This window comes from Papio anubis, chromosome 4, assembly GCF_008728515.1.
Source record: "Papio anubis isolate 15944 chromosome 4, Panubis1.0, whole genome shotgun sequence".
Classification (NCBI taxonomy): Eukaryota; Metazoa; Chordata; class Mammalia; order Primates; family Cercopithecidae; genus Papio; species Papio anubis.
Window position 1 is genome coordinate 72,929,332 of NC_044979.1, and position 14,803 is coordinate 72,944,134.

A 14,803-nucleotide genomic window follows, 5' to 3' on the forward strand; every position below is an offset into this window, starting at 1 on the left:
ATAATTTTAGCCCAAAATTACTACTCCTAGGAAGGATTTAGGAATAGTAAAGGTATATTTCTTCCAAACAGCATAGAACAATTAGTACTATTAGTCATTTAACATTTAACATGGTATGGAAATAGAGCTTTGGTGCCTGTAAAGTTTTACTTTTATTAGCTGTTTCATTTCTTTGCACTCATAAAGTTTTCTTTTGTTGCTTATGAAAGCAAACATTTATTCCAGTTACTGGCAAGGCAGATTAAATCACCTGCTTCTTTTATGAAGGGCCAAGACACATTTATTCCCTAACTTGTTGGGAGTTTTGATTACAAATCTATATCCTGATGTCCATTAGCAGATTCAGCTATCCTTTCATGTACACTCCCAAGTCCTAGCTTTGGCTCTTCATGTCTCTTTCAACCATATGATCAATCAGTCAAGACGACCTCTGGTTTTTCCTGAATAAATATCTAATCTTGTAGGTGCTTCTATTAAATCTAATTCTGTTTCTTTTTCTTACTGTTTATCATTATAACTCAGCCAACACGTAGGACTGCAATGAAAATATTTTAATTTTCTACTGTTCAACTGCTAAAACTTATTAGCTTGTATTAGAAAAAGAAAAAATGCATCCACTATATATTTGGATATATTGTAAATGTAACCTTTGGTGACTGAGAATTTGTTAAGCAGAATTTAAATTATGTATCCAATTCATTCCAAGTGTATAGTTGCGTAATTATTTACTATTTGATTAAAAATAGTTATCATGCATTGTGTAGCGAGACTTAGGTTCTATAAACTCAGATAGAATTAGGAAAATCAGGCCGGGCGGGGTGGCTCACACCTGTAATCCCAGCACTTTGGGAGGCTGAGGCAGGCGGATCACGAGGTCAGGAATTCAAGACCACCCTGACCAACATGATGAAACCCCATCTCTACTAAAACTACACAAAAAATTAGCCGGGTGTGGTGGCGCACACAGGTAATCCCAGCTACTCAGGAGGCTGAGGTGGGAGAATCACTTGAACCCTGGAGGCGGAGCTTGCAGGGAGCCGAAATCGCGCCACTGAACTCCAGCCTGGGCGACAGAGCGAGACTCCCTCTCAAAAGAAAAGAAAAAGAAAAATCGGGCTTTTCTATTTCTAGGCAGAAGCTACCTTACAAGCTCACCCACACTTGGTATTGAAAGACCAAGTTTTCTGTATGCTAGATGCAAATTAATATCTCACTATTGTCTAAAGTTGCATTTCTTTGATTCCAGTGATTTTTAGTCAGTTTTCACGTGTGTCAATTTTCTCTTTTGAAGTTGTCTGTTCTCATCCTTTGCTCACTTAAAAAATTAGTGTGCTGCACTTTGGGAGGCCGAGGCGGGCGGATCATGAGATCAAGAGATCGAGACCATCCTGGCTAACACGGTGAAAACCCATCTCTACTAAAAATACAAAAAATTAGCCAGGCGTGGTGGTGGGCACCTGTAGTCCCAGCTACTCGGGAGGCTGAGGCAGGAGAATGGCGTGAACCCGGGAGGCGGAGCTTGCAGTGAGCTGAGATCCGGCCACTGCACTCCAGCCTGGGCGACAGAGCGAGACTCCGTCTCACAAAAAAAAAAAAAAAAAAAAAAAAAAAAAAAGAGTGTGCCTTTTTATTATTGAGTTGTAGGAATTCTTTATACATTTTGGTCATTCATTATTTGTTGAATATATTAAATACCTTCTCCCGTTCCATGACTTAACTTTTCACTTTGTCTTAGCTCCTGATAAACAAAAGATTTTTAATTTTGCTGAACTTTCTGTTTTGAAATAATTATAAATTCACAGGCAGTTGTGAAGGAGGTACAGGGAAATCTATTGCACTCTTCCCCTAGCCTTCTCCAAAGTTATCATTTTATACAACTGTATTACAATATCAAAACTAATAAATTAACATTGTACACTCATACTGCTAGTTCAGTTTTCAATAGTTATACATGTACTCATGTGTGTGTGTAGCTCTATGCAATTTTATCATCTCTATAATTAGATTAAGACTGCTACATAAACTAAATCATACAGTAGCTATCCTTTTGAGGTTGGCTATTATCATTCAGTATAATTTCTTCAAGGTTTATCCAAGTTGGTTGTATGTATAAATAGTTTATTTCTTTTTATTGCTGGGTAGTATTTTATGCTACAGAGGTGCCACAGTTTAACAATTTATCCATCAAAGAATGTCTGGGTTGTTTTCAGTTTTCTGCTAATGCAAGTACAGGTGCTACGAACATTCATGTACAGATTTTTGTATGAAGATAAGTCTTTTCTCATGTGGAATAAATTTTTAGGAATATATTTGCTAGGTTCTATAGTAAATTTATATTTACTTTTTTTTAAAATTTATTTATTATTATTATACTTTAAGTTGTAGGGTACATGTGCATAACGTGCGGGTTTGTTACATATGTATACTTGTGCCATGTTGGTGTGCTGCACCCATCAACTCGTCATTTACATCAGGTATAACTCCCAATGCAATCCCTCCCCCCTCCCCCCTCCCCATGATGGAAGCAGCTGGAAACCATCATTCTTAGCAAACTATCACAAGAACAGAAAACCAAACACCGCATGTTCTCACTCATAGGTGGGAACTGAACAATGAGATCACTTGGACTCAGGAAGGGGAACATCACACACCGGGGCCTATATTTACTTTTAAAAAAAACTACCAAACTGTTTTCCACAGTGACCGTACCATTTTACATTTCCATCAGCAATGTATGAGCAATTCAGTTTCTCTACATCTTCATCAGTATTTGATGTTATCACTATTTTCCATTTTAGCTATTCTGGATAGTAATATCTCATTATTGTTTTAATTTTACCTCTCTGATGGCTAAAGATTTTGAACATTTTTCATATATTTGCTATGCGTATATCCTCTTTGATGAAATGTCTATTCATGTATTTTGCTTATTTCTAATTTGATTGTTTATTTAATGTTGAGTTTTGAGAGTTCTTTATATATTTGGGATACAAGACCTTATTAGATATGTGATTTGTAAATATTGTCTTCTATTCTGTAATTTGTTTTTTAAACTTTTTAATGCTTTTTTTAATCTTACAGAGTAGATGTTTTCAATTTGATGAGGTCCAGTTTATCATTTTTTTTGTCTTATAGATCAAGATTTGGGTGTCAAGTCTAAACAATATTTACCTATTCCTCATCCCAAAGACTTTCACTTGTGTTTCTTCTAAAAATTTTATAGTTTTACGTTTTCTATTTAAGTCTGTAATCCATTTTAATTAATTTTTATATGAGGTGTGAAGTTTAGATACAGGCCTGCTCTCTCTCTTCCTTTTCTCCTTCCTTCTCCATTTAATTCCTTTTGCTACTTTGCCAGAAATTAACTGGACATATTTGTGTGATTCTATTTCTAGGTGTCCTTTTCTTTTTATTCATTTATGTATTTATTCCTTTGCCAGCTCCACACCACCTTGATTTCTACCACCATATAATAGGCAGTAACACCAGGAAGAGAGATTATTTATACTTTATTCATCTTTTTCAAAATTGTTTCGAATATTATATGGGCTTTCTCTTTTCATGTAGAATTTTACAATGTTTATGTCTACCAAGTAAATACATGGTCTCAGCAGCAGAGTGGAGATGACAGATAATATAATCAGTAGGCCTGAACACAAATGTATAGGATTTACTCAATCTGAACAGCAGAGAGAAGATAGGGTTTTAAAAATGAACGATCCACAGTAATACATAGAGTAGTAACAAGACATCTAGCACTGGCATAATCAGAGTCCAGGAAGAAAAGCAGAAGAGTGTGAGACTGAAAAAGCAGTAAAAGAAAAGTAATGGATAAAAATGTACAGAATTTTGTAAAAGACGTAAATCTACAAATTCAAGAAGCTTAGCAAACCATAAACATAATAAACCTGAAATAATTCACACTTAGACACATCATAATTAAACATTTTAAAACTAATGACCAAGGAGAAACTTATAAAAGGCCAGGGATAAATGATTCATTATGCATAAAGGAAGATGAATTTGAATTAAGTGGATTCCTCATCAGAAACTCTAGAGGCCAGAGGAAGAGGCATGACATTTTTAAATGCTGAAAGAGAAGAGCTGTAAACATTAAATCCTTTATCAGTGAAAGGATTCTCCAGGAATTAGGAAGAAATAGACATTCTTAAATAAAGGAAAATTAACAGAATTTGTTGCTAGCAGAACTTCTCTTGAAGAATGGCTAAAGGAAAATTTCAAAACAAAAATAAAATGCCAACAACAAAAATGCATATATTCTCAGGAAAAAAGAAGAATAAAAGATAAAGGATAAAACATTGAAGCAGACATTATAGACTATCCTTGAACTTGTCAGTTTCATTAATCATACTTCATTGCTGAAACAAAAGATATAATACCATCTGATACAGTGTTCAATATAAATAGACATAAAACAACTACATTTAGAAAGTGGAGAGAGTAAAAGGACTTAAATAGAACAACTCTAGTTCTAAAAAAACAGTATTAGGAAAAAGATAGCCTGCCCTGGGAAAGAGAGCTGGGTTGTTTAAGGTAGAACATGCTAAATACATAGCAAGCTGATTCAAGTCATGGGAGGTCCAATCAAGTAGTGCAAAGATGTGATTAATCAGGATAACTAGTTGGCAGAAGAGTGATTGATCCTGGTTCATATGCTCTGGAACCAATATAATAAAAACAATTTTAATCTATATAAACCAAATGAGTGAATTTTGTTTCCTTAATAAAAATCACATCACAACCTGAAATCATTATGAGCATGACTGAAAACTCTAATTATATGTCAAATAGCTTTTTACACATTTATTCCATAATGTAATCTCTCAGTTTAGCATCAGAAATTATCTGATAGACGCTACATGAATTACAGAAGAGTGCGTAAAAGAAATCAATCAGACCCTGCAAGGACTTTTAAATGATAGCCAACTAGCCCTAAAGAATTCCTTACAGGTACCAAATAATATTTTCCAAGAAGTGATCAATTTGATCCTCAGTAAAAACTTATGTTTTCTTTAATTGTTCTTTAATAATGTTAGCCACAGGCTTTAGCTTTATCTCAGCCTTGTACCATCGCCAGTCTGAGACAGATTATTTTAATAAACTACTTCACAGAGCTGGTTTGGGAGTTAATGGGCTTGATTCTCTAGGCTGTGAACAGCGATCTTCAAATCCATAGAAAACACTCATGTCTTGCCACTCATCACTGTTGGTAAGTGGCTTCAAATCCTTTTGGGAAGTCATCAAAGTAAATATAAACATATAAAAATACATCTATTCTAAAGAATTTGCATATTCACTTAAACTTTCATAGCTCTGTTTAGTATAGTACAGGAAAGACAGAAAAGGGAGTGGTCTTGCCTTATTAAGTTTTTTGAAATGGTATTGAAACCTATGCAGGTCTTAATCTAAGAAAGAAAAATGAAGGGAGAAGAGAAATATTTAAACTTATATTCAGTATTTGAAAACATAACCTAAAAACTCTGATATTGATATAACTCACTGATTACTTGAGAACAGTTCAAAGTCTATTGTTGTTAATTATTCCCTCCTTATAACTAAAGTTATGTGTCAATGAGGAACATTACAACACGGATGTGTATGCTCTTCGTCAATATCCAGCTTTGTCTTTTATCTATTTTGTTTTCATAAATCTTTGAAAGACTGTATGCAATTGAGTTTCCAACTGATTGTTGCATACATATACTATTTGAATATAAAAGCAGATATGGAGAAGAATAAATTAATATTTATTACTATTTAGATTTTTCAATTTGGGGTGGGAAGTAATTTAGACATTTAAAAACCATTCATTTCAATTTTCCTGAACACATGGGTCAAAGATCTGTAAACGTTACCCTTTATAGACAAGTTCAGGCAATGTTTTTTTTTTTTCCCAGGAATTGGCAGTTGAGACAAACGGTAGCAACATTTATTAAGTTCAATTAATTAAACCAATCTTATGTACAACATGTGAAGGGATTAACTATTTGCAAAAAGAAGTAATAAGCAAATGATTATAGTAAGACTAGGACATTTCCAACTTCTGGTGACATTTCATAGGAGGATAGACAGTATCTTAAATGAAGCAGAAGAATTTGTGAAGTATTAAACTAAGAGGAAAAAAAATTAACTTATTGGGTGCAGCTTGGCAGACCAAGAAGACATTTATCAAGTTTATATAGGAACAGGAGGAACTTGCTAGTTAATTGAGTACACTGTCTTTGGTAAAAAAGCTTTGGAATATTTTTTCAGCCACTGTGAGCAATGAATTACCCCAAATTCAATGACTGAAAACAATGCATTTATTGCTTATGAGCCTACCGGCCAGCTTATCTGGGCCTGACTCTGTTGAGCTTGGCTGGTTTCACTCACTTGTGGTCGGTTGGTAGATCAGCTTGGAACTCATGGGTTAGCTGGGTGTTGGCAAGATGATGTTTGGGGCAAAGTAGGTGATGGGGTCAGGTGTCTTTCATCCTTCAGCAAGATTCCTTGGGCTTGTTCTCATGGTATGGCAGGCTTCTAAGCAAAAGAGATTAGAAGGGTGAAATGTGTCTGAAGGCCTAGGGAAAGAACTGGCACACCATTACTTTAACTACATTCAATTGCCCACATCAAGACTCAAATCCAACCCATACTCAGGGGGAAGGAAAATACATGACCCTTCTTGAGTGAGGAAGCTGCAAATTCACAGGGCAAGAAGCATGAATACAAGGAAGGGTGGAAAGTTCGGGTCATTTGCAATTAATCCACCTCATTAGATAAGGAATTTTGTCTCAAACATGGGCTTTGGAAGCCAATTAGAATGACCTAGGAATACGTGGGAGTGGAGTTGAAAGATATTCCATTAGGATAAACTAGAAGGTTCTGATGCTAAACACAAAAAGTGGGGATGCTCAGTGTACACACATACAATAATTCAAGAAGATTGGTAGGGGGAGGATTTGAAATCTATTATGAGAGAAGCATCAAAATGAATTAGAGTTTCAGGAACTTGACAAAACCTCTCAACTCATGTGCCAAAGCCTAATTTAACCTAGGAGAAAATAAGCAGCCTCCTAAAAATTAATTTTACTAATAGACATATCAATTCCTGGAAAGCAGGACTGCAGGATCTGATCATATCCCTTTTGTATCTTTTGTTATTGAGCAGAAATAATTCTTGCAGCTTGATCACCTTTTCGTGCTGAAAGATTCATATTTAATAGAGCCAAACTCAGTGGAATCCCAAGTTTTCATTTGTTTCCAGTACTAGTCAATCACTTTGGTGAGGGTACATACTACAATAGGCAAATTTTGCTAGTATTTCAAAAACTGATATATTGTGCCTCTATGCCTTCCATCCACCTCTAGCTCAACCTTTCGGACAGTCTGCATTGCTTTCTAGTCTTTTCCTAATATTCTGTCCCAGATAGCAGAGATGAGAAAGATGCCCAGAGAATTTGGGTTTCCTATTTAATCTACCCTTCATTTCCCAAATTTGCTTCTGTTTCAATTCTGTCTGAACATGGACTTCAGAGAGACTCCTATTGATATTTCTTTGGATGCATGCCTGTATTGGAAGATCCTACTCCCCTTGAAACAATACATTTCTCTTAATAAGGCTGAACTCTTTCTCTATAATCCTGATCAATATTTCTCAGGCTACTGCTTCCTTTTATTGTGCTGAGAGTTTTTCACATAATTCCTCATATTTTGCTGTAGTGAAAGGTACAGTTTATCTAAAAAAGGAGTTTGCTAATACTTTTTGATTAATGAGTAACACAGTCACAAGTTTGAGGACACAAATCATGAGCTTAAAGCATTACACAGCCTTGGTGTATCCATTGACTTGGTAGCTGACTCTGGAAATATGAGATTCTTTTCACCCTTTTAGAAAGACATTTTCCAAAACAGACCTCTCTTTGAAGAATTTACTTGAGTGTCTGGAATCTAAAATTTATAACATTATTATGCATTTGTATAAACTAAAAAATAGACATAAGGTTATGTATCTGTCATCTACTGGAGGGGAGGTAAGGTAATATTATAAATACATTTTCCTGAAATTATAAATCATAATGGTGTTACTAGCTCAGGGGCTGCCAAACTTTTTCTGTAAAGAGTCAGATAGCAAACATTTTAGCCTTTGCAGGACTACCATCTCTGTGACAACTACTTTAATATGAAAGCAGACACAGGCAAAGAAATACATAAACCAGTGGGTGTGGTTGTGTTCCAACAAAATCATTTTTTTATAAAAACAAGCAGCAGGCTGAATTTGGCCCACAGACCATAGTCTGCTGACTCTTTCTCCAGATCAGCGTTCTTCAGACTACATATTAGAACCCATTATTAGTGGTCAATTTTGTGAACTGTAACACATATTTTGAATAAGATAAAATCAAATAAAGTAAAATATCAGCATATATTCCATCGAATAAAAGGGCATATCATATGAAGTGTGTGTGTGTGTGTGTGTGTGTGTGTGTATTCGAGTCAATATTCAACTTTCTTTTCTTTTTTGTAGGCTCTAGTCGTGGAAGTTTGAAGTCTGCTGGTCAAGAGCAATGAAGCTGAGTCCAACTTTTCATAGTGTGTAGTAATTAATTAACCTTGCCCAAAGAGAGATCTGGCCTTTGCCTTTAGCTGCTGGGGAGTAAGCTCTAAGCCCTTTGAAAGTCCTGCCTGACAAGAATACCTTTGTTTACCTGGGGCTTTGGGCCATGCAGAAAGTCTAACATGCAGTACCAGTTTGATTTCTAGGGTCATGTGGTATCTGCTTCATCTGAGAGACTGGAGGCTCAGACCAGTTGACCAGAGAGCCCCAGTAAAGACTCTCGATACCAAGGCTCAGGTGCTCTTCCTTGGTTGGCCATAGTTCATGTACATTGTCACACAGTGTTTTCAAAAGAGTAGTGCCCTCCATGATTCCACTGAAAGAGGATAACTGGAACCTCCATGTTCAGAACTTTCTTGGACTCCACCCCATGCATCTCTTCCCTTGACCAACTTTAATCTGAATTATTTGGCTTTAATGAACTACAATTGTGATTATAAAAGCCTTCAGTGAGTTATGTGAGTCCTAGTGAATTAGTGACTCTAAGAATGGTCTTGGGGAATGCTGAACTTGAATGAGTATCAGAAGTGAGGTCAGTCTCATGGACTGTGTTCTGTTTACCTTCTAAGGTAGGTAGGAAACCATAAGTCAGATGCTTTCATAAAGGTTGTGGAGCAAATTAGCAGCAAAGCCACAATGAGAATGTTAGGTTTGTAGTTTCCATATTTAGAGGTTTCTTTCTTCTCCTGTGCAACTTAATGCTACTTGTCAACATTTGTGGAGTGTATCTGACTTTGTGTTGAAGGCTTTGTTCTCATTATCTCACTATATCCTCACAAAGACCTTATAAAATATGTACTAGGACTAGTGACAAAACTGGGGCTTGAAGAGCTTAGGTAATTTTCCCTGGATCATACAGGTTTTAAATGATGGAATAAGGATTCAAATCCGGGGAATCTGATTCAACTTGAATTATTTTTTTCACTGCTTGATATTGTCTCTTTTGGGTGTTGTACATTTCCTTCTTTAAAGAAGTTGAATTTCTTTCATTTGAAACCACCAGGTTACCTGGTATATGTGTAAATAACAAATAATTGGATCACATATATAGTAAATATCTTTTGTATTCCCCTTAGTACACAAGGTAATGAATACTTAATGATGAAAGGTTGAAATAATGAACAAGATACAGGGTAAAGGTTTAAAGCCCCACATATCTTCTTGGTCTTCCACATTACTGTTGAAACCTTGGCTTTTTTTTCTTTTCATCTTTGCCTCCATTATCCTCCTCTTCTTCTTTCTCTTCTTTCTTCTCTATTCTCTCTCCTCCTTTCTCTCACTTCTTCTCATTCTTATCCTTTATATCCATCATCATCATGATTATTATTGCCAAAACCTGATTAGGCTAATCTCAACCTCCTGTATTTCCTAAAAGTTAAGTTAAAACAAAATTTCCGCTGAATGAGGTAGTTGGTTGGGCTTTGCTTAAGTAGATGTTGCTATAACGCTGTCTCTGAGTGTTTTACTGCTATTTACACTATAATGCAACCCCAAATTTTCTCTTTTCCTTCCTTTACATACTTAGAATAAGGATACCCAGATGATGTCTGGAAGTAGAAAGAAATGGAAAAATAGGCACAGTATAATTTCTGTTAGTATTATTTATAATGGATTAAATCTGAAATGAAAGAACTGTTCTGACTATATAATTTACAGTTCAGGACAAAGTTTTTACAGGAAAACTCCCTTTTGATGAAACAGTTTTCTTATTTTTTCAATCTTGATTACAGAATATAGATAAAGAGATTCACCCTTTTGGTCACCAGTGGGAAGAAAAACAATGCTTTCCTGCTCCTCTTTTGTTTAATATTCTAGCAAAAGCTGGATACTTGGGAATGAATAAACCAACAAGTAATAGGTAAGCATAACACTGATAGTGACTTCTATTTGTATGGTCTTTTGGATGTTTTCTATGCACAGTCACATTATTTCATTTGAACCTGAAAAGTAGGAAGAAGTACATGTTATACCCCATGACTTATTTTCATCCTGGAAATGAGCAAATTGAGTCCATTTGCCATGGGCATGCATCTAACCAGGACTTCTAACTTCAAATACAGTGCTTTTCCCACCACACCATGTGTTTACTCTGTTTAATAAATATTCTTAGTCGGCTTGCTATTTTCTCAAATACACATTTTCCTTGAACCAAGAGTTCTTAACCTGTAATATACATGGATCTACATGAATGAGTTTCAGGAGTCAGTTAACCTTCTAAAATAGAATTTTAAATGTTGTGTGTATGTGCCACTCTCTCCTGTGCTCCTCCTTGTGACAATCTACTTTTTTCATCTCAAAAGTGTCAACAAGGCAAACATGGTTAGGATCTCTTACCTTAGGAGGCAAATTGCTTACATCCTTTTCCCATATGAAAGGGATCACTTTGAGCCTTTAGTTTAGACCTTGTTGCTGTTTCACTGTGTTAGAGACTTGCGGGAGACTTGCAGAAGACTAGGAACACCCTCCACTGTGCCTTGTCTAGCTTCCATCCCACAGTAATCAAACTGACTCATTTTCTCAATCATTTCCTCCCATTAGCTTTCCCTGTCATCACAATCACTCAAAGAAGCTGCTCCTTCTTCTACCAAAAAAAATCGTTAATAGATAGAAGGGCTCCCCACTGCTATATTCTGATCACAACTTGTTGCCTTTACTTATTGACACTTGAACTCTGTGTCTTCCTCTCTCCTTGGTTGCAGTCACCTGCTCAACTGACTTTTAGTGACATCAACATATGGCTCAGAGACCTCAACTCCACTCTTCCTGCTTGTCTCCTGTCAACTTCAAGTTCTAAGAGGATGACTCTTTTAACACTAAACCTTAGAATGTATCAATCTCTCTAACCTGAGTGATCACAATACTAGTATTATACTTTCTGCTGTTCTATTGTACTATGCTACTTTAAAGTATTTTAGTATAATTGGTAATATCTACCAATTTTGGATATTAAGTATCTCTATTTTGCACTCAGAGAGTATTAAAATTTTGAATAAAATGATTACACTTTTTAATGCAACACTAACCTGTGGTGTTAGAGGTAAAGTTTGAGTCTGCTCTTTGGGGTGTGGTATGAAAGGGAACATCAAAGGGGCTTCTGGGATGATGGTCATGTTTTGATGTTGAATGGTATCCCTCGTAACACAGTTGTATTCACTTTGTGAACATTTCTTGCACTGTATACATTTAGTTTATGTGCACATTCACTATCGCTTTGAAAGTATTCTGACTTCATTTCTTCCCTGTTAAATATCTAAAAGTATTTCTATTTTAAATCTGATTTCCCTGGTTAATAGCGAGCCAAGCAACCTTTCTTATGATTTAGTCATTTGTAGTTCCCCAAAGCTAGTTTGGCCCACACTTCCTGAGGTTCATGATAGGATTTTCTTTAAAAATTGTGGGTGGAGGGAATCCGGAGAATAGGAGACTGTGTGGCAGGGGTATTTCTGAATAAAAGTGAGTAATGAAGGGCGAGAGGTCGTCGCCTTGTCTAACTCCCATACCATCTCTGTAGGCTGATTAATGATGCGCTTCGCTCTCATTTCTTCTTATTCTAAGTCTGATAAATTGTCAGGGGCTTGACCCCTGGTGCTCTTAGATGATTTATTTAAACCAGGACTTATTTTTATCAATCATCTGAGCCAGAGGTCCAAGACACCTGAGGTCTGTACCCTGACCCTCTTTCAGGGGAAGCAGCACCTTGGGCAGAATGTAGAATATGAAGACAACCACCTTTTGCTCTGTGATAAATTATGAACTGAAATATTAAATACCAGTATTGTCTATGCCCTTCAGTGTTGGAGTTGCTGCTGAGTTCCCTTATCTTTCCTTCCTCTTCATCTCTGCCAGCACTGGCTTATCTTAAAATCCTCCCATCTTCAATATCTCAAATGTGAGTTTTCCAGGACTCCATCTCTCCTTTTCCCTTATATAAATCCTGGTATTTGTCCACATCCTACTCTAGTGTGTTTCTCCTGATTTTCCCCCACCTTCTGATTTTCTTTGCCTCGACCAGCCTGCCCCAGGTGATCAGTCATTTTCACATCATACCGCATCACTTCAGTGTCCGGTTCTTTACGATTCCCGGGGCGTACTTTCTCAAGGTCACCTCTAGTTCTGAATTCTACCCAGCTCCTCCCTGTAGCCCACTCACCTCTCACCTCTTGCTGCTATTCTTTTCTGAGTCTTTCCGTCACTTTCCCATAACTCTTCTCCCAAGGCATTTTTGTCTGTAGATAATATTGTTCATGACTTGGGTGAAAGGAGTTTACAAGATAAGAGAAAACAAAGTCAAATTGAGCACCAGACATCTCTGTACATGGAGATCTTTCAGCTCTTCAAGTCATGCTGTCCAGTCCTTCTCCAACATTTCTCTCTTCCTTTCCTTTATTTTCTATTCTAGTTCACCTCCAAATTTCAGTTCATTTCTAATGAAAATCAGTCAATTTAACTATTGTTTTGCTTCTCTTCTTTCAGTGACTCACCTTTCATTTCCTCTCTTTCACCAAAACCGTTTTTAAGGTTTTTTTTAAAAGACAGCTCTTTTCCTAACATAAAATCATATGTTATTTTTCTCTCTTTGGTTATAGTTGCCACCATTGTAAAGCACCCACCTCCTTTTTCTTCTTTTAAAAAAATTTCTGTCAAGCCTGCATGTCTATTTTCTTAAGAAGTAGGGGTAGAGCAAAGTACTTAGGAATCCAACACTAATATATTCATCTGTAAATAAATCTCTGCCTCACCATCTTAGTGAGTTCATTTTCCTTTTGCTTTCAAACTTCACCTCCAACTCCTCTCCTCCTGTCCTGTCTTAACCTGTTTTTGTTTGAAAACTGCCATCGCCCTCAGCCTTCATCTTGGCTTGCTTGCAGAGCTTCCCCTTGGATGACGTCTCTCCCTCAACAGCAAATCCCTGACACCAACTCATTTCTGATTATTGACCTCTGTTCCCAGACTTTTTTAGGGGTAACTGTATTTGACCCATGGCATGCTCTTGCTGCACGCTCTTGCTGGCCCAGCAGCCTTTGCTAAATTTTATCATCTTTAGCTTCCCTTCCTCCTAGTCAGCTCATAGATAAGAGATTGTTTAGGGTTCTATTTGAACCAGCTCCTCCATGGAGGCTGCTGTGTCCTTCCTCCTCTTCTCTCCATGCCTCCTCCACCTTCTTTCCCTCCTTCACTCTGTTGGTCAAAATATATTGAATGTGGACCAGCTGCCCTTAAGTACTAAAGAGACTAGGATGAATAAGTCCATGTCTGCTATCTTGGTGCTCGTAGTCCAATGGGAAACAAAATTGACACAGGAGTCTTTACTGGTTCCCAGTAACAGTATGATGATATTTTCTATTTTCTCTTTAAATTATTGTTTTCTATATTATTAGAAGCAAGTATATATTTCCCACTTGAACCTTATCACCCCATTTTTCAAAACAACGTCAGCTTTTATTTTAGGTTGGGGGTACAGGTGCAGGTCTGTTATCTGAGTATATCACACGATGCTGAGGTTTGGGGAATGAATGATCCTGTCACCCGGGTACTGAGCATAGTATCCAATAGTTGTTTTTCAGCCCTTGCCCTCTCCTTTCCTCCCTCCTTCTCCCCTCCAGTAGTCCCCAATGTCTATTATTAGCATCTTTATGTTCATGAGTACCCATTGTTTAGATCCCACTTATAAGGTTTGGTTTTCTGCTCTTATATTAATTAGCTTAGGATAATGGCCTCCAGCTGCATTCATGTTACTGTAAGTGACATGATTTTGTTCTTTTTTATGGCTGCATAGTATTCCCTGATGTACAGGTACCACAATTTCTTTATTCAATCCACTGTTGATGGGCACCTAGGTTGATTCCATGTATTTGCTATTGTAAATAGTACTGTGATGAACATGTGAGTGTATGTGTATTTTTGGTAGGACAATTTTTTAAAAAATATATATACCCAGTAATAAGATTGGGTGAAATGGTAGTTCTGTTTTAAGTTCTTTGGGCAATCTCCAAGCTGTTTTCCACAGTGGCTGAACTAATTTTCATTCCCTCCAACAGTGTATAAGCTTTCCTTTTTCCCCACAGCCTACTCAGCATCTGTTGTTTTTTGACTTTTTAACAATAGCCATTATGACTGGTGTGAGATGATCTAATATCTCATTGTGGTTTTGACTTGCATTTGTGTGGTTATTAGTAATGTTGAACA